General features: G+C 35.3%; 1 protein-coding gene across 2 annotated transcripts in view; it reads left to right on the top strand.

Moving 5' to 3' along the window:
• The first annotated feature begins 507 nt into the window (after positions 1 to 507).
• Positions 508 to 20,615, top strand: part of LOC126919391 (uncharacterized) — a 389,648-nt gene continuing 369,540 nt past the window's right edge. For both annotated transcript variants that reach the window (XM_050728585.1, XM_050728582.1), the window contains exon 1: positions 508 to 1,292. The gene's annotated coding sequence lies outside the window, so the exon portion shown is untranslated. The remainder of the gene's footprint in view (positions 1,293 to 20,615) is intronic.

The following is a 20,615-nucleotide window of genomic DNA, read 5'->3' as shown; positions in this document are numbered from 1 at the left end:
TGCACACGGAGGGACAGAAACAGAAGGTATACACACGCGTGTATGATATAGGGAGAAACGCGAGAGAGAGACGAGGATGCATTGTTGTATGGTATATGTATCCTCGAACGAGAAGCGAGGTTACGCGATGGAATAGGATGGATTATACGGTGGATGCTTGTAACGGAGATAGATACAGAAGAGGACAGAACAGGTTAACGCGTGGGAAAGAGATGGGCCAGCTGCAAGAAGCATAAGGGTGAGAAGGATAGGAAAATGATAAGAGAAATCAGATACGAGAGAGATAGAAGCACTAGTACCGTAATTGGTGAGAAAAAGATGAACAAAATCGAAGAGAGACGATGGCATAGTGCAAGAGAGATGCCGTGAGTGCCAGGGAGACGAAGAGGCGACTAGAAAAAGAAGATTTTGTTCATTGTCGATGGAAAAGAGAGGGAACGAACTTGAACACATAGGAGGGGTAAGTTGGAAGAGTGAAAGAGAGGGGGTTATAGTGAGCGAGACGGGATGGTGGTTTCAGTCACCGCCCGATCCTCGGCGCGCACGGTTTTGGAGCGGGTGTTCTTCTCGTCTTCGTTGCGAGAATCGCCGATTAACGAGGTCGTTTAAGTTTAAAGAGTGAGCTACACCGTGTGCCTATCGACATCGACTGCTTGCCGATAAAAATTTCGTACCAGCTGGCCTAAACTCCGGTACACGCGATGTTGTCGATAAATTAACGGAACTTGTTTGTTGTTTTATCGATGGTCCAGCTGCGCGAGAAGTTGGAAAGAAAAGTGGTGTAACAATCGGTCCGGTAGCTCGTGTTTTTAAGACTGTTTCATCGAAAAGCAGTTTTCTAGTTATAAACGTTTCCTCGTTTCAAAAAAGGTTGTTTATACTTCTCGTGACAAGTATCTCGAGCGGCACTGTGTGAAACGTGAAATTTGATTAGTTTGCTGCGGTGAACAGTTATGACATAACCTATAATCTAAACGTTCGCCATTAATTGTGTATATCGATGTATCGATTAGAGTGATCAATATGTGACCGATCGATATAACAGATTAGTCCCCATTGTCTTCAGAAACGAAACTTTGAGTCGTGAGTGGAGAGTAAAGGAATTTTTCTAGTGTATGGACCGATAGATTTTCTACGTTATCTATCGATGTGGATGGGACATTTTTCTTCTTCTACTAGCTCACAGAGACACGGACCACGATCTTCGGCTCCTTTTACGGATTTTGTCGATCTGCCACTGCGAAATGCAGAGGTTTGCCTATCAGTGTCAGGCATTTTTTAAACAGATTTAGGTAAGTCCAATTTGAACTTACATTATACGGCCGGCAGGATAAATGATGTTTGGAAAAATTATGAGCGAAACTCCGTTCGTGGATAGTATACGATATCAGTTACATAGTTTCTTTTGATAAATTACCTCTTCTATTATATCTTAGGAAATGTTATTACATATTACAGTTACGATTAAAGTGCAGAAGTATTTTGAAATATTTTAGAGATTAATACTTTATTGTTGCATTACGTTCCACATTAACTTTATATCAATGTAATGAAAGAACGGAAGAAGAGGAAACAGTAATGTATAGAGCTCGATTTATTAATAAGGTTATCTAGTAAGTATCTTAAACTTTTATGACTAGAATTTTTTAATTTTGTATGCTTAACTTAATTTAATCTAATTCAATTCAAAACTTAGAAAATAGTAATTACTATAGATATATGGCCTAGTATAATCACAGGAGTATGTGTAAGTTTAAAAAATTATGAAATTTTGGAAAAATATTTCAATTTACACAAGTTAAACAACAACAAAGGTTGTATGATTTACGTATAGAGTATAATATGAAGTTTAGTGAAAAAATGGTATAAATCTATATTTTTCTAGAAACGAGTTTTAACATCCGTATTTACTTAATAGATCTTGTTATGAATCTTCAAGTTTTCATATCTACGTATATCTATTTTATTAAATTAATGTATTGGAGTAAAAAGTGTAAAAGGTTTAAATACAACAGTATGCTCCAGAAACGAAAATGTATTTTCACATTCGCGTTTTTACATTCGCATTTAAAAATAATTCGTACTGCCTATGAAATGATTAAATTCACACTATTTTAATTTTAAATTAAATAACTTGTATATATGAATAGAAATTTCACTAATGTAAACGAGATCTAAGCTGTTATAATTGAAGACTGCAAGAAAGTAACACGATAAATTATATTTTCCCCTCTTCATAACATTAAAATTACTTTAAAATAACTTTCCGCTCTTTATAAAATGCAAGTTATTGTTTGTCATAATATTAAAATATTGTTTGTCTTAACCTATACCTTTAGCTTCTACAAAACTTTGTTAACTAGATACATACGTATATTTTTGGAGCTGAGATTCTTTTTAATTTTCGCTATTTTATATTAAAATAATCCTTTTTATTCGTAAAGTGACATTAAAATAAAAAAAAGCCAACATTTATGCCGTTCCTCTGATCTTCAATTTGAAAATCAAACCACCAAGGCCAAGATTCTGCATACGAAAATACGTTACCATCATATACATATACTCATAATTGAATAAACTGTTGCATTAGGATATAGTATATTTTGCTTCAAAACATCTTCATCTTCAGTTTGCAATTTAGATTAAAATTCTGGTCGGGGGTGTAGCGATCTTGTAACGTGATTTATGCCGTTATTTCTTCATTACGAAATAATTGACTCGGAGAAAAGCTTACTCGGGACTCCGTTCTCCAACGAGTCTCGAATATAGCGATCGACGTAAGAGACTCCTTTCCATTCCGTAACGGCTACTCTTATAAAACTGCTAGTTCCATTATTACTTGCCAAATATAATAGCGTCCCATTATCCGCGTATTTCTTCCTTAAATGTGGCTACGATGTTTTCGTTACTGCGTTACGCGATACTTAATTTTTGAGGATACGACCGATAAAAGAAGGCAGAGAAGGAAAAACGGAGGAGAAAGGAATCTAAAGAAAAAAAGAAAAAAGGGAGAAAGGACAGGTACACAGAGACAAGAGGAGCGCAGCGTATCTGAAAGTGGAGACCAACCGAAGGCGAAAGGCTATTTCGCTAATGGAAAGTCAGATCCACAAATCGGCGATACAGTCGTTTTCATTTCTTTGTGTTTTAAGACCGTTTCGAGGAACTTTTCAATCCGGGTCAACTCGCACATCCGGTTTGGGTCGATATCGAACCAGGCTGTAAGGCTGCAAGAGGGGTAGAGGGCTTTGAAAATTGAAATTGTTATCGGTAGACACGTTATCAGAAACGGTATCAACGTATCGTAAGAAACTTTCCTTGCCTTTACGAAGCGACGAGATTTTGCGTGGTTTTATGCGAATCGCGCAAAGAACAGAGTCGTCAAGTATTGTCGTGGTTACTTCGCCGATGTTATTTCTTGCGAAAAATTCCGATATATTCTTGTAGCTCTGAGAAATATACGCGTAGACAAAACTCATCGCATCTAGGATATAAAAACTTTAGTTTTATTCGTTTTTATTATGTTTTTTTTATCTTGTTTCCTTCATCAATGTTCGGCTTTGAAGATTTGCAGTTACGAGAAGCGCATTTTCTTTAATCATCCTCGAATAACGAGCACGTGTTTTCCACTTGGAAAGCACAGACTCTTTTCGCCCTCAATCCGAGACATGGCTTGCTGAAAGCCTTAATTAACGAATCAAATGTGAATACATACATCGAAGCGTGACGATAGGGATTTTCTCGTTTAACCGTTTCGTGTACGCCGTTTCTGGTAAAGTTAAGTCAGACTAAAAGCCACGTTTTTCCATGAAACGAAACAATGTTCGGCTTGATAAACTTTGAGAAAAAACACTTCGCTCAACGTAAATACTTTTCAGCGTACTGTTTCTGTCAATGTTCTGGGATGTGACCACATGCAGTCGTGGAGGGAGAGGTGAACCACAGAGAGTTGTCCCTCTCTCTATGTGTGGTTGCCAGTGTCACTCCCAAACAGCCTGTTGATGTTTTGCGGTTCGATTTAAAGGTTGCTACCGACGACGGGCAAATTCTGCGATCGCATTGTTCTAAGGTATTTTGAATATATAATCGTGATGACAAATAAACAGTTGAAGTTAGAGAACTAGTAATGTCGATGGAAGTTTTTGGGAGTTTTTTTTATAGACACATGTCTCTTTCCATAGAAAGAAAACAGTTTTAGTTACAGTTGCAGTTTTAGTTCTCCATTTCAATGATTTCGTAATGATAAAGAAAAACAAATTCTCCAAGCAACGTCTTCAATTCTTTTTTGCATGTTTATTGTAATCTGTTTCAGTATTCTTATAAATCAACAATATCTAGTTATTAGAACTTGGTCGAAAATCGAAATTATACTTTTCCATAAACCTAATACATATTATGAAAATTTCTTAGAATTTGTGGATTTCATAGGATGTTTAAGAGCAACATTGTTTCTTTTAAAAGATTTCTGATCAAAATTGATAGGTTTTTGAAGTCAGATTAGTGAGACAAAATTCGTGTGTTTCATGTTTGAGCATGGTCGATTATGTAGATTCGTCGATCCCGTGCAATTCTATGGTTACAGATTGCAATACCGTCGATTATAGCGTTATGAGTTTACCATGGCGGATCGACAGATACGTGAACTTGGTGTAAAGACACGTTCCAACGGATGCTGATTAACGTACCGTACGTGTTCGTTTAAGGTGCCTATATCGTTTCAGCAATAGACATTAAATCGCAGAACAATGAGCTAGATAACGTTTGCTATAGATTCAAGCATACTATGTTGTCAGTCAAAGTTAAAGATTCCGATTTCAACGACGATAATGATGATAATGATAATAATAATAATTTTTATTCGCAATTAACGGGAAAAAGAACTCTTTTGTACATGTAGTTACATGTTACAGAATATTTCAGAAGGTGGATTTAAAGTAGAAAATAATAATTCTAGATAACACGTGACATAGATCAATGGTATAGATAATGACAGATCGTGCTCCTTTCTTAACCCCTTGGCCTACACGCTATCTGCAGATCGCGCGAGTCATAGTAAGCAAGAAGTTCGGTCGCGCGCTGTGCCATTCATCTGTTCAGCCGTGTGCCCGAACTGGTGCAAAATGTATACTTTTTATGACATGTATATTTAGGGGCTACAAAAGGAATTGTGAAATAATAAACAACGTTTGAGGACAAATAGTGTTTTTAAGACGTCTAGGGCGTAATCATGATCAATTGATTAGTTAACAAAAACAATTTATTATTTCAAAGTGGATAATGAATCGCTAGCAATTTGTAAATTACCACGAGTCAGACTCGTGGATTTCGTTTATGGCACAAATTCTTTACCACGAGTCTGACTCGTGGTTTTCGCTTATAGCACAAATCCCTTACCACGAGTCTCGCTCGTGGTTATAGGCCAAGGGGTTAAAGAGTCTCTAATATATTATTAACACTTTGACTGCCACGTTGGTCATATATGACCCCCCACGGTTTCTCCTGTGACGTCACAAATTGAATAAAAATTGAATGCAGAATTGACAGTTAGGGCATTTTGAATATAACCGATAAATAGAAGATACTTTGAAATAAGAAGTGTCCCATAGAAAACAAAACGTTTTTATTAGAAAAATCAATGAATTTTTATTAGAAAGAATCAATAAAAAAAATGAGAACAAATCTTACATCTAACGATGCATTATGTTAAAACACTTTAAACATAAATGTGGCTCATAAATACAATTTGGAAAATAGGTGGTCACTTACGCTTGCCCTTCTTTCTTCTGCATTTCGTGTCGCACAGTTAAAAGTGTGCACATACCTTACTATTATATGTAGAATGAACAAATACTATTTATTAATATCTTGTACACGTTTCAACAATATATTCTGAATGTTTTGCTTACGATGAAATAACGAATGCGAATGGTTTGTTGAAATAAACGAAACCTTGTTATAATATGTCGCTATCAACTGTTACTAAGGTGCCACGGTGGTTACTCGTGGTCACCAATAAGATAAACGGTCCATTGGGGAAGAATGTTGTCTTACATCATCAATTTATTATTATTTTACCATTATATGCTTTGAATAATAAAAATACTCCCGCAAAGCGTCCTGAGCGAAACATGTGATTTCGGCATTACAGTCAAAGTGTTAAAATATACCAAGTACTAAAGTATACTATTAATTATAAGGTAAAAGATTTGCAATGAATTTGTTGTTTATATTGGTTGTTATATTAGTATGATAAAGTTCAATTTTAAAAGCTAATTATGCAATAATGACAGTTGTGATAGTAATTGTAGAATTACTTTGTTTGAAAAATTCTTTACTTTCAAGTTGTTTCATTTTAAATATAAAGTTAGATAAAGGAGATTGTTCTAAAATAATAGTAAGGTTATCAATATTATTTCTATTGTTACATCGTTTCTTTTATTAAACAATTTAAATTTATAATCGGTTAATTCCATAAAAACATAGAAAGTATAGATAGGAGTTACCATTAATTTGTTGGATGACACTATTTTCCTCAAATAAAAACTTTTCAGAGAGGGTGAAAGTCAGTTAATTACTGATTCTAGATTATTATGATTCACGATATTGGTGAGGATGTGACAATTTTTGCTTACTAAATCCTTGATAACATCTAGCCTTACTTATTTCGGTATTATTCATAGAGAAACATCATTGCATCCCTTCCCTTCAAATATAACAAAAAATTTAGGAAACGTCAACTTTTGTCACGCAGTCTTAGAAAGCACTTCGATAATCTGAATAAACGTTCTTCTTGGAAATATAATTATGTTATTTCCATGAAATTCAACAAATTTATGTTAAAATTTACTAGTATGTTCAGACATTAACAAGTGATAGCATATACTATCTTAATATAAGTAAAACATAAAAATTGCATCAACATTTTATTATATGGTAACAAGTTCTCCTCATCAGGAATTTTTTTTTATATTTTCTTCCTTTCTTTCCTTCAAACGACAAAAGTTTCACTTGCAGCTACTTCCTTCAAGTCATAAAATCAAAATGATAGTAACCGTGAATATAAAAATATGTGGAAATGAATGAATGAAAATCAACCGTATCTTATTCAACAAACATGCAATACGTATTTTTCTTCTATTCAAAACTTCCTCTTACTTCCATCTTCTATTCTTTTATTGTAGGTAAAGTAAAAGTAAAGTAAGTAAGTAAGTAAAAGAAGTAAAATCGATCATCGATTCTCTTTGTTTCGCAAATAGTTAATACTTGATCCCTTCGATGATCATTACAAATGATAATAAGCGTAAAATTCCGTACTGTTTTGAGTAGAGTAATCGTTCGATAGTTATTGGGAACATTTTATACGGGGCGAGAGGATTTGTTCTGTAGTTGATCTTAAATTCACCGAAGCACGTACGGTATTGTATGCCATATTTAGGACGTCCTCTATAAGTTTGCTGATTTTGAACACACATCGAACATGGATACACATATCACGAAAGGAAATATCTCTCCGTTTTTCTTGTTGTATAACCACGAGCCATTGAGAAACGAGCAAGGCCGTTTTTACTTGCTTCGTGACCAAGTAACTGTGATAAATGTATACCGCGATCCCGGATCGCTTCCGTTATTGTTTTGATATTTTTCTCATTTCATAGATGAGAAATGTTGATTTTCTCTATTGTTTCTCAATGATCGAAACGACTCGAGAGCCGAGCTAGAATCTCCTCGAAGAGATTCAGCACTACGAGTCACTTGGTCGTTTGTATCATATGTTGTGTTCCCCTCAACGTTCTCTATGGAAAAATAAATAATTCTGACTGAAAGCTATCTACATCGAGAAAGGAGAAGAAAAGAGAAAGGGTCTCGAAGGAAATACAGACGCGGCATAGTCGGTGAAGTCAAGCGGCGTCAAATAAGATATCGTGAAGAAATCGAGAGGGTGCTGGACAAACTCGATCGTTTTGTACTTTGATAATTTTCAATTTTTCTCTCTTTACCATCTATCCGATAAGATATTCCATAATTTCTATAGAATCGGTGAACATCTAGACCAATTTAGCTATTATAAATTATTTAAGTTCCATCGAGTCAGATTAAAATGACGAAATTAGTCTGTTATACTCTTCTCGTGGGCTACTGCTCGAGAGCACAGGCTGTCACACTTCTTCGAAAGTTTCGTCGATAATCAGATCAAAAGCTCGTTAACTATTGAAAACTCTTGACACGCCGATAATGTCTCGCGTTTCGATCATCTCCCGTTCCCCTTCCTTCCTTTTTCCTTCTTTTCCTGTCGATTTTTCCTCCCCTCGTCTCCCACATCATTCTCTTTCTTTTACTTAGGGATTGGAGGGAACGCTGAGACTTCAACTTTTCCGTCCGGACCTGGGTGTAATTAAGGGTAACCAAACTCGCAAGTTTCTGCCGGCTCTTTGTCGAGAATAATGCCTTTGGAGACGGCGTACTTTAAATTGATCGACGACCACGTATTCCGTCGAACGTACCACGAAATCGTTTGCGTTGTGCTCACGATAGATTTACGAAATGACCTGGATTTTTCTGTTGGTTACGCTTGAACCGTGTTCTTTTCGATATAGGAATCGTTTAATTCTTTCTTTCGCTGTGAAATCTATTTATACGTTCGATATTAGATACTAATGTAAAATTCTGTAAACATTGGTCAAAAGAGAACAAATTTTTTTGAGAAAATAAATTTTCAATATTTTCATGTTCTGGTTAGAGCCTAAAATTTCTCCGAGTATGAACGCGCTGCATAAAAATTCCAGGATGAGGTTGCATACGAATATGAAATCAAATACGAAACTAAAGAACTCACGTCCGTAACATAAAATGAATCTACGATGTTGTTTCTAACAATTACAATATTTACGTTCTAATATAACTACCATTGAAATAATTCTACGTGAAATTCGGTTTCCAAAAAATTTTTGTGGGATTTGCTACAGTATGTGGTATATATATACGTACAATACTTGATAAAAATATTATATAATATATATATACGTACAATACTTGATAAAAATATTTGGATACTTACCTGTTAGCGGCAATGCATTCTCGAAACAGTATAATAGCAAGTAGTCCCCCGCTATTTAGCCTTACCATAACTGACAATGAGCCAAAGACTCAAGAAGGATCTCGTCAGGGTGTTTGATTGAATGTTTGGAAAGGCATTCCAAGGCATTGAGCTATTAGGTGTCGATATTACTGTTTGACGGATGCGTGAAGTAATTTGCAAATAACAGAGGGTAGACACATCGTTTAAAGCTTAAAGGATCTGCTCACGAAGTGAGCCGAGTGGTGGAAGAAGGCAACGATGCTTTTTGGTAAGCGAACAGTAAGGGACAGGGGACGGTGCTTAGCCTAAAGCCAAGATTGCCTAAAACATTAAGCTTGAAAAATCATCTAGAGTTTTTAACATATTTTAACAAACATATATGTGTTTTTCATAAAAAACATTCATGTATATGTTACGTTTATTATATAAAACATTTTGAAATTTCAGTCGTATTTCATTACAATGTATATGAAGTTTCAAAATATTTTTATAGAACACGTACGATATGAGCCATTTAGAAGCCCTATTAATCGACTCCATAAATTGAAAAGTACAGAAAGGTGATAATATTACAAATATTAAAATGTTTTTTAAATTTAAATTAAATTTATGTAATTTTCTTGCAATGAATCAATTTATATAGGTAGGCCATTTGTTCCATGCAATGAGATTAAAAAGTTAAAAATATTGATCAATTTGGTTTTTAAGAGGCTCATATATTCATATAAATTTTCTATAGTAAATATCCAAAAACTTTCTGTATGTACTGTACATAGATACTTTAGTGTGTTTGCTAGTTGTTACACATATTGTTTGGAGAGACGACAGAGAAGATGGCAGACAAACAATAGAGAAACGAACGAGACATAGGAGCATCGCGATGTCGAGCATTCGGCATTCGTATAATAGTACAGGCAATAATTCGTAACGACGTGAATTATGCATGACTTCGTAGCCGATAGATTATGCATTGTAACCCGACCGCGTAAAACTCGCGAGAATATAATTTTACCGAGGGTCCTCGGCTATTATCAAACATTAATTACCCGACTCTGTAATTTTATCGTGTACCAATCACTAATACGAGCAGCGCGTAGATTATTGTTTCATTAACAATCCGCGACTGACACAACACGCAATGGTTAATCAATAGTTGAATGTAATCCAATTCAGTGTATTGTACTATGAAACGTTTACTATAATTTTTCCTAAGATGATAAAGCTTGGCGCAATCGAGTAATGTGATATTCTTGCGATTTTGCATTGTAATTTTGCAGCAGTCGCGTTACGATTCGATAGATGAGTGTTTCAAATTTACTGTACTAATAATGATAAATCCAAATGTTCGTAAATTCTCATGATCGTAGAAAGTTTAGAAACATATGTTATTTATAATTTAGTAAAAATTGTCCAATATTTGCTAACATATTACATGACCAGTAGACAGTGGATTGTGGACACTGGGCTTATGTTTCGTTGCGAATTTATAACGCCGCTGTGCTCATTCCCTTTTCGACGGAATTTCATAAGCATCTCGCGCAACCCTAAAAACCACTCCTATGGAATTTCTCATAACGACGGCTGTTGCTACGTTGTATGTGAGATTTTTACAGACGATGTGTTTTTCCATCTACCATCCATTTTTTTCTCAGTTTACTATCTTCTATTTTTCGAGCAGACTTTGAATGCGTTGGGGTTTTCTTGGGTCGTCTCGATAATATTGATGAACTGGAAAACATGTCCATTTCAATATTTTGCTTCTTTTTCAATTTTTTTACCGTATATTTAAAAAATATGCATTATAGATATCCAAACAGAACTAGCTCAGATATATCCAAAACTTTTTGTGATTTTAATTGAAAATTAGTCATCCAGTTTAAAGAATATTAAGTAGTGTGAACAGTTAGTCAATCAAAAATGCAATAAAAGTATCTTTCAATCATCCTCGGGGGAAGATAATAGACATATTTGAATTAATAAAAACAAATTGATCTTTTTTACTTATGTTGTATTCTGGCCTTTCTAGGAACCGTATCTGCATTTGGAAACCGTACGTTGTACTGTATTCAATCGCTGCTTAGTCGGGGTCATTTTTACAACTATTGTATTTAAGAACGGGTGGCCTCAAGCCGGACATACTTGCTGTAATCTCTAGATGAAACGAAGACGAGAGACATTCCCGGCACATCAACCCTTTAATCTTTCCTATTTTTTCCCAGTCTAAGGAATTCCACAAGAACTCCTCTGCACATTCATTAACCAGCTGCCAACGCGACAAGTCAACTTTCTTTTTTCAAAAACTCCCTGTGAAACGTAAACTGGATAGGAAGAAGAGTAATCGTGTATTATATTGCAGTTTAAATATATTTAATATATGTTGGTATTAAAATCATACAATTTCTCGATCCACACCCTGGTATTCAACACTTACAACACTTTGGTAAATTACCAGTTTTATAATTTATGCTAATACGATGTCAAGTCTTGTTGACGTGTAATCTCCAAAAAAATGTTCGTAGATCGATGCAGTAACGAAGCAGTTTACATTTACAACATTGTTCCCTTGTATACTTTATGTGCAATTCTGCAAAGTTGATTCTACACAACGTCATTTGCGATTCAACACGTGGTCTGTTGCGATTCAATTTTCATTTTCGAGTTAATGGTGCTTTGTTTGGCGATCGCGCGCGATTTCTAAACACATTTATATGCAATATACATCCTCTGTGGTTCATATCAGATATGATTGTTTAACGCGATACGGAAAGGTGACGTTTTATAAATGCATACATCCCTGTACGTGATTTCGCTAGTTTGTCTATTCGTAGATTTGTCGACGGGAGAAACTATAATACTTGCGCTTTCGAGCGATTTCATGAGATTTGATTCGGCTTGCTTTCCAGACCTTAATATTAATTCGTATAACGGATGCGTTCTTATTGAAGCAAAGGGAGAAAGAGAACGTGACCTACAAATTTTGGCATTTAACTCGCTGGAAAGTTATTGTCAGTAAGAGAGATGACTGATGAGACACCGTTACGAACTGTAACTGATTTATGTAGTATCATTACGTTTTGCTCGATGAATATACAAATTTCAAGAGGAGTATTTTCCGATACGATATAATCTGCGACAATTGTGGAATTGCGAGTAAAACTGTTTGAACTTTTAATGAGGAGTTTTGGTTAAAAGTGCGCGTGACAAGTTTATATCATTTTCTAATTTTGTATTGAAGTAATCTTACATGTATATACAGTGCCTGACAAGCTAGCACATCATTGTATTTATTATAGTATTTGCACACTAATTAAATTTCATTATTGGTTATCTGTATATTCCTGTCTCATTAGTATTATATATATATTTATTTATTTATATTTATATTTATATCAACTAGCTTCAGGTCTAGTTTTTTAGATGTAGTTTACTTCAGTTCTAGTTAGCGGTATTTACTGGTAGATTTTTTTTAGACTTTAATATGTATGAGTTCGTACGAGTACCTGATGTACTTTTTATGTTTTCTGCCCCATCTGTTTGTGTTGTGTCACTGCTCGTTATACTCTGTAACCCTATATGGATGTTAATATTAGGTTAAGGAGAGTGGAAGGAAGTTGATAAACAATAGAACCAATAGAGTATTGTATACAATACAGATCAGAGATATCGTCGGGAAGGGTGACTGTCGATAAGGAATATTGCAAACCAAGTCCATTCTATGGCTCCATGGGGACTGAAATTATAATAAATCTATCTGTACTAATTAAATTTAGGATAAATTGCATATTGGTTAGCAGTACTTTCATATGACTATAATAATTTAGTACTCTGTATCTAAATGAAATATAGAACCTGATATAAAGATCGAACTTTGAAAGAGGCAAAGATCAGATGATTAAGAAGTAGAGAACGAAATATTTACACGAATAACTATTATTAGTATGTTGGGGTTTAGATAACTGAGCATCCAACAGTAACTCTTCTACTTCAATCCTAAAGCCGACTGGTATTGTTAAGATAACTGGCAGCTTCTAAAAGCCCTTGTATAGAGATTTCTTCTCGGTAACAAAATCTTGCACTATCGTAACATGCGCTTCTAAGAAGATAAAAATGCCTCTTAAAGTTTTTTTAAAATATTTCTGGTAGAAAATATAAAATATTCAGATGACATTCTTCTTGTATTTGCTGCAATATTTTAGGCAAAACATTGGTTTCTCATATGTCACATAAAGATATCAGGCAACAAAGGACACATTTTCAAAGTAAACGAAAGTTTCCATTGACGACGCTTGAAACAATGCCCTTTGAATGCATCTAAACACTCACTCGGCACTAACAAAATCGCACACTTGAAATTTCAATCTGTCCGTTGACGTGCTTTTCGTCGAAACCCAAACATAATCCGTGAAAACGCGAATGGTGGAAACAACAGCTCAAATCCTACTAGAGGCTCGATAAACTCGTCTGTATTAGGTTTCCCTGTGAAAATTCCAAGTGACGTCCAACAACTCCTTTGAAATTGAATTGATCCTCTAACCTTTCTAATTAGTTACAAAAATAATCATAACATCATTATATACAGCATCTATATAGTTGGTGCAAATTTCAAGCCAAGTAGCGAGCAAATCAAAATAGCATGATATAAGAAAAATAATTCTCATATACAATAATATATTGAAATTTATATTTATTTCTGTTTATTATAATAAATAGGCTATTTAAAACAATTATAGAATCACTATTATGAATTGGGTTTAAGGAATAAGAGTGACAAAAATCCTATAGATTTAACGTAAACTGATGTGTTATTCGTCTAATGCTGTAATGAAGATTGACTTTATAATAATTATTTAAAAAAAAGAAAATCTATAAATACAAGGAGTGGATATAAAAATTAATTTGACATGGAATATGATCCTGACTTAAACATTAATTTATGCAATGTATATTTATTACGGTCAATATTTTTTAGTAAAGCGTTTTTTATTTGCTATATAATATCTATAAACTTTGTGAGGCCCAACAGTGTCTTTTTTCAAACTTATTTAATGTTTCAACTAATCATCGTTTCATTTCTCACATTTATTAGTCCGAATACTCGAAACATCAACATTACTTGATTATGACTACACCTATTATCGTTGGCATATCGTTCGCTCATTGGAGGACAGTTTATCCATCGCAAAATTATTCGGATCGGATTATCCTCGGTGCATGGAACAAGGTAATATTTTGGTTCTCAACGGTGGCCGAGCAAGCTGCAGCACAAGCAAACCAAAACGCTGCGGGAAAGCCAGTGGCCCAGGTCACGCTCAGGATTTATCGCCACGTACTTCTTACCAACGAGCCGCACATTTTGAGCGCGTGTGCGCTATCATTTCCCGTGTTCTTATAAAACGGGTCGGACAAACTTCTTAGTCGGTATTTACAGCAGCTCGCGTTCGTTTTCACGATGAATAACGCGGAAAGAAACGTGTTACATTTCTGTAGGATACGTACCAATCTGAGCTTTACACGATTTAGAGTTTTATTGCATTATGAAATTATTATGTTGATCGATTCATTTTATGATTGATCGAATATAATTTGAACGCTTGAATGTAGGTTAATTCAAATTTGTGGTAGTTATTAACAGGTTAGGGACTCTATGATCATTTGATCGTTGACATATTTTTGAATAGTCTTAAATAAGAAAAAAAAAGAAAATATGGCAAATATTGTATTTTGATTTTTATATATCACTACTATGGATGCGTAATTATAGGCAGAATTTACTGTATGTGGAGCTGAAACTGCCGACGGTTTTTTGCAAATATCTCGGAACTAAGGCCGACCGACCGTTATATGTATGGGAAAAAGTTGTTATAACATATTCAGAAAAGCATCGTAAATGGCGTTGATGGTACACTTGTAAATAATTATCGAAAATATTATTGGGAGTAAAATTAAACCAATAAGAGTTTATGATTTTAACGTGAGTTTCATTATAATGTCAAGAATCATCATCGTTTTCATCGAAGTATTTTTCATAATTTTATACGACATTATCCTTTCCCACCCATTATGCTCTGGAATGAAACTTTTAATTTATACGTCTGAAGTACTGCAGTTGCTAAATATTTCACCTCGTATCATGGTATTTGTAATTACTTTCGACCATGAGGAAATTTACTACGGTATAACTAGCAATGTAACTTCGTTGTAGGCTCGATGCAAAATTATTTCATCACGTTATGAAACATTTATTTGTAATTTTTCCCGTGAAATGTTTGAATTTCAATGAAATGCATTAAGGATACTTCGACCGATGGGTGCAAATGGGTAGAAAAAAGTCTGCCAATTCGGATCGAGGGTGACAGGGATGGATCGTCGGGGTCACGAAATAACATGCTGGGCACGAGGCGGTAGCAGAGTCGTAGCGAGTATTTTGTCATAAAGCAAAGGAATTTTTGACTGAGCTGTGCGTTCTCGTCTGTAGCGGGATTCTAGGACGTGCTGTGCATAAAGCACTTGGTAAAGTCTTAAATATCCGACACGTTCGTGGTAAAAGAGGAACTACACTCCTTTCTTTCTCTACTTTTCGTAGGTTGTTGAATTTTACAAATTAAGATCGTTCGAAGTAAACACGATCTATCGTTTTGTAGTGGAATGTGATCGGTTTAATCGAACTGGCGTAAGGATAAGGGCATGCTCGTGAGATTCTCGTAAACAGTCTCCGAGGATTCGTTAAGTTGGCGTAAACGAGACTGAAAATACTTGCGAGGGGAAGTGTGCCAGACGTTGGTTGGTATTTCAGCTTGAATTCCAGGCCAACTTCCGTCGAAGTATTGCTCGTGCGCACCACAATATTGGTTTAATGGAAGTTTTGTCAAATTAAAACTAACGTTGAGGATCCTCTGTTATACGTAATTTCGGACAATTTTGCAATTTTGTAGTGATTTTATTATATAATCTTCCTCTCGTGTTAGTCAGTCAATATTTGCAATTTATATATTTTGAGATATAAAATAAATAGATATAAGATATTTTTTCAATTATTGATTAATATATTTATTTTTGTACATATGTATTATACGTTATTCCTTAAAATTTTCGAATGAATGTCGTGCTGTTCCAAAGGGAAGGCACCCCCATCTTTCCCATTTTGTGGTTAGACCTTCTAAGACATTTCGAAAAGAATATTTGTATTCTGTAATACATATTATTTAACGCACCGCCGGACTATTTTTCATTCCTCAATCATACATTAAACAATTAAACCTCCTCTACATGTCACTACCCATTGAACATCCACATAATTTTACATACACTTTCCTTAGCAACAACGTAGTCTAATTAATAAATGCCTATTATAAATTCTTCGAAAGAAAAATCATTGCTCTTTCACAATTTATCACATAAATGATAGTGATACTTATAGACGTAGAAAACCTGTAGGCTGTCTTTTATTTTTTTAATTATTATATAACTACTGGTGCATTATTCGCATGCGATACTATCATATACAACATTACCATAGATGGGAACAAAGCCAGGCAAGGGTTCGTGGTAAGGTAGTTGGCAGTAGATTAAGTCACGGAGGCGTACTACGTCAGACACGGATGCTCGCCGCGTGGAGAAACGAATCCGTCTGGAAAGCAGTTGCATCCGCATACCGTAGTTTTCCGCTCGAAACGATCGTCAAATTCTCACATACACACTAATTTAAGCAACCGTGCCAGGAAGTACGAATTTCCGGGGCTTTTGAGGAGAATCGAGTTGAAAAAAAGAGGGCGGCATGCGGTGAGGCTAAGGTAAATTCACAGAAACCGGTCCGTGGAAGGAAGGATGAAAGCTGATAGCGAAGCTTTCCGTAGATGGCGCACGCCTTGGAAGCTCGTTCTGCGGTCTGATAATAATTCGTTTCACGTACTTAGTTTTCGTGGCTGCGAATGGTAGTCCGGATTACTCGTCGAGCCCGGCCACATGCTTCTCGGAATACACACGTGGCGGCTCAAGCTTCTCCGCTACTTAGACCTTCATTTTGCAGTTTCTGTCATCAGCCGCCTTTACTCCTCGGTCAATGCACCCTAGAGTACTGTGAGAACCTGCGCAACCATCGTCTGAGAAGCTTTGCTTTCTTTACTTCTTAAACTGCCAAGATGAAATAACCAGTCGCCCAAATATTCTTTTATAATCTCTAGTAAATTGTTTTTATTCCCATTGATGAATCTCTACTTGACTTCTATCGACGTATAGTACTTGATCGTGCTTTTTATTGAAGAATAATTTGATCAAAAGTTCGGTCAATTCGTTGGATACCATAGATTTCACATTTGAAATTTTATTATTTAATTGAGGATGTTTATGTAAATTTATACTTTGAAGATCACTAAAGGTCCTTTAGCAAAGAAAAACCTTTTAAACATTATAACGAGTATTTTACTTGAAATATTTTGTATATTTTTACATATTATTTTGAACGTTTTTTTTACATTGAACATTTTTCTACGTGGTCCAATTACTATACGTATAGGTATAACGTTAGTATAAATTTCTTTTTTTAGAATTTGCTACCTATGGAAATATATGTATACTTGTCAAGAAGGCAGAAGACTTTAATGATAAAAAAAATGATTATTTCTCCATCATAGGTCTTAAATACAATCCCAGTTTTATCATTTTTTTATTTCTATTTTTGAATGTCCTATCATCGAGTGTGTTTGCTTCTTGATTCCTTTGCTCATGTGCATTTTGTATCGGAATGACTATAATTCTGTTATCAAATATTACATTTATTGTCAATTGCTTTTACAAAGACAATATTGCGACTCCGGAAAATGTTGCTCAAGAGCTTCTTTTCAAACATTCAGTGCGCTGAATACTTTGGTTGATCAGAGTTGCTTTTATCGCGACGCGTAATTCATGATATTCTAACGATACGCTGTTGGCTTTCTTCCGTTGACTGTTCTTCCTTTAGTATGGTTATGGAAACTCTTAACGACATTTTTTAGTTTATCTTATGACTTGTTGTACTTAGCTTTGAAACAGCTATTCCGTAAAATAAAAATGTGACCGAAAGTGTTATCAAATCCGATTGAGCATAACGTTAAAAACTGCTCAATAAAATTAGAATATGATGTATCTCTTCTTTAATTCGAATACACGTCAGACTTTACACACAAACATTAATCCACTTTCAATTTGCATCACAAGCGAAATAAACGCAGGAGAAAACTGAAAGCAATGTACCAAGGTAGCATATTGAAAAGAGGTACGAGAAAATACAGGGTTGCCTGAAACCAAGAGGGGACTAAACCATAGTGAGGTGTAGATTAGAGAGACAGACGTAAAATTTAATGGTAGACGGTGAGAAATTAAAAATTCCTGGCCATTTCTCCGGTAGATAATCTTGAAGAATGTTTTTTGTATCGTGGAAGTGATCTCGCGATGTTTCGGTCTTGGCAAATGAAGAAAAAGCTCCATTCGAATGGAGCCGGTGTTCTGTAACAGAAAATAGAGATTGCCAGGTTCGTTTCACGCGTTCTCCTACTACATTTTAATCGTCAAAGTAAATGCTTCGCTGATTTATTCGCTGCTATTCCGTTGGCTATGATCATGGTGCCCGCATTAACGCGAAATTTAAATATAGTTCGAACAGTGGCGTGGGTCTAATTAACTTCCTGTGTGGCCGCATGTAGTAGAATTTCCCTGAATTCCAAATGTAACGGGAAAATATATATATAATATACATATTATACATATAAAACGTTTCTTCGTCAATGTAAATATAACATGGAAAATGGATCCCTCTGAATGCGAGGAAAATGAAAAGCTGTCAACGGGCGAGTGTCAGAAAGCTCGAGAAAGATTATGATCTACCGCCTGGTAACGTAATAAAACCAGCCCTTGCTTTCGAACGCGAGGGAAAACAAATTTACCGGCTTTCCCTCTCCCTCTCTCTATTCACGAATCTAACCTGTAGACGCGGCAGTTGGCTGTTAAATATTAAGACTAAGGGAGTAAGAGAATTCTCGAATAAGTAAAGTAATTAAATTATAGTCTTCGTCACTCTTTTCATCCAGGTTGAACTCTTTTCCCTTCTTCGTTTGAACAATCTTTATTAATTCGATTTTCCTTACACGGTTCCTTTAACTTATCAGAAGCAAGGTACACGGTCCATTTATGGGGTCTCCTTATCCCCGCTATTCCCCCGTGATATCCTTATTACGTGGGCAGCGTCCAAGTTACGGCTAGTTAGTTAAACCTCAAACTTCATTACGTAGTCGAATGGCGTACGGAAAGGGGTGAGAGGCACCAACGAAGAGGCGACCGGTTTTTGCCAGCAAAAACTGAACAAGGTATCATCGTTGTCACGAAGGATTCTCTCATTTCCTTCATTTTCCCCGATAATAATTCGGCTCGGTAGAAAGGGGGACGGAAGAAAATTCCTGGGACGAACCAAGAGACTAACTCGCAAATATTGACCGTCTCTCGAAGGGGTAAGAAGGACGAATTTCCTGCTTAACAATACTTACCTCTGTTCGCGAGTTCTCACGTTATCGGTCTTCGTGTTATAACAAAAGGAGCTTCGCAACTCGTTTGTCGTTTCCTGACACTGGCGCGAGTGAAGTCCTTGCGACGTGTTACCACTTCGTGAACTCGCTCTTCATTTCCTGACGAACGTCCCTTTTATTCCATTTAATCTGGTTCCTATTCTAATGTTGCTTCTTTTATTTTTATGTCAATTTTAAATCCAAAGTTTCGAAGAAACACATTCGGTGGATTGTGGATATATTATAAAATGTTATAGATCTTGAAATGTCGTTAACATTGCGATGAGACACGATTATCATGATTATATTGATAAATTAATGGAATCATTTTTACCATTATTATATGTATGATCAAGATGGATATTTCGCTTTATACTAATTTTTTCCTTTAAATTATATGTTTGCAGAAAATATCTCGTAGCTTCTATATGTATACATTTTCAAATTGATTTCTAATTTGATTAATATCATTATGACAGTCGTGCCTTGTTACAGTGGTAACGAAATTTCAAAATGTTTCGTATAATACGCATAATCTATTCATTAAAGGTTTCTATAAGTGTACGGATACTTTCGTGAACTATTGCATCAATGTTTCGTATTTATTTGGAAAATAACGAGAGTCGAATTCGAACAAATCGAATTGCAATCAGGAAAAGCTACCGTCGAATTAACGGATCGGTTACACTGAAAATTCGGTGATTTTGTAGAATTTAAAGAATCTCGGAGCCGTTTAAATATCTCGTAAATCGACATTTATATCGTTGTACGGGCTCATTGTCGAACCGGTTTGAATTAAACCAAATTAGAGCGAATTAATTTACTTCTGTCATTGATTTTCATCGTCATTGGTGTGTGTGTGTGTGTGTGTGTGTTTATAGACACAGCCGTGAATGAAAGGACGAAACGTATAATTATTATAGTTGTCTGGAAATTGCAGTTTTCCATTGTTTCTGTCTTCATTATCATCCTATCCATAACAGGAATGTATTAATAGCTTGAGGCCG

Source organism: Bombus affinis, chromosome 8 (assembly GCF_024516045.1).
Source record: "Bombus affinis isolate iyBomAffi1 chromosome 8, iyBomAffi1.2, whole genome shotgun sequence".
Taxonomy (NCBI): Eukaryota; Metazoa; Arthropoda; class Insecta; order Hymenoptera; family Apidae; genus Bombus; species Bombus affinis.
The sequence above is the reverse complement of the archived record's forward strand: the minus strand, read 5'-3'. Positions and strand labels throughout refer to the sequence as shown.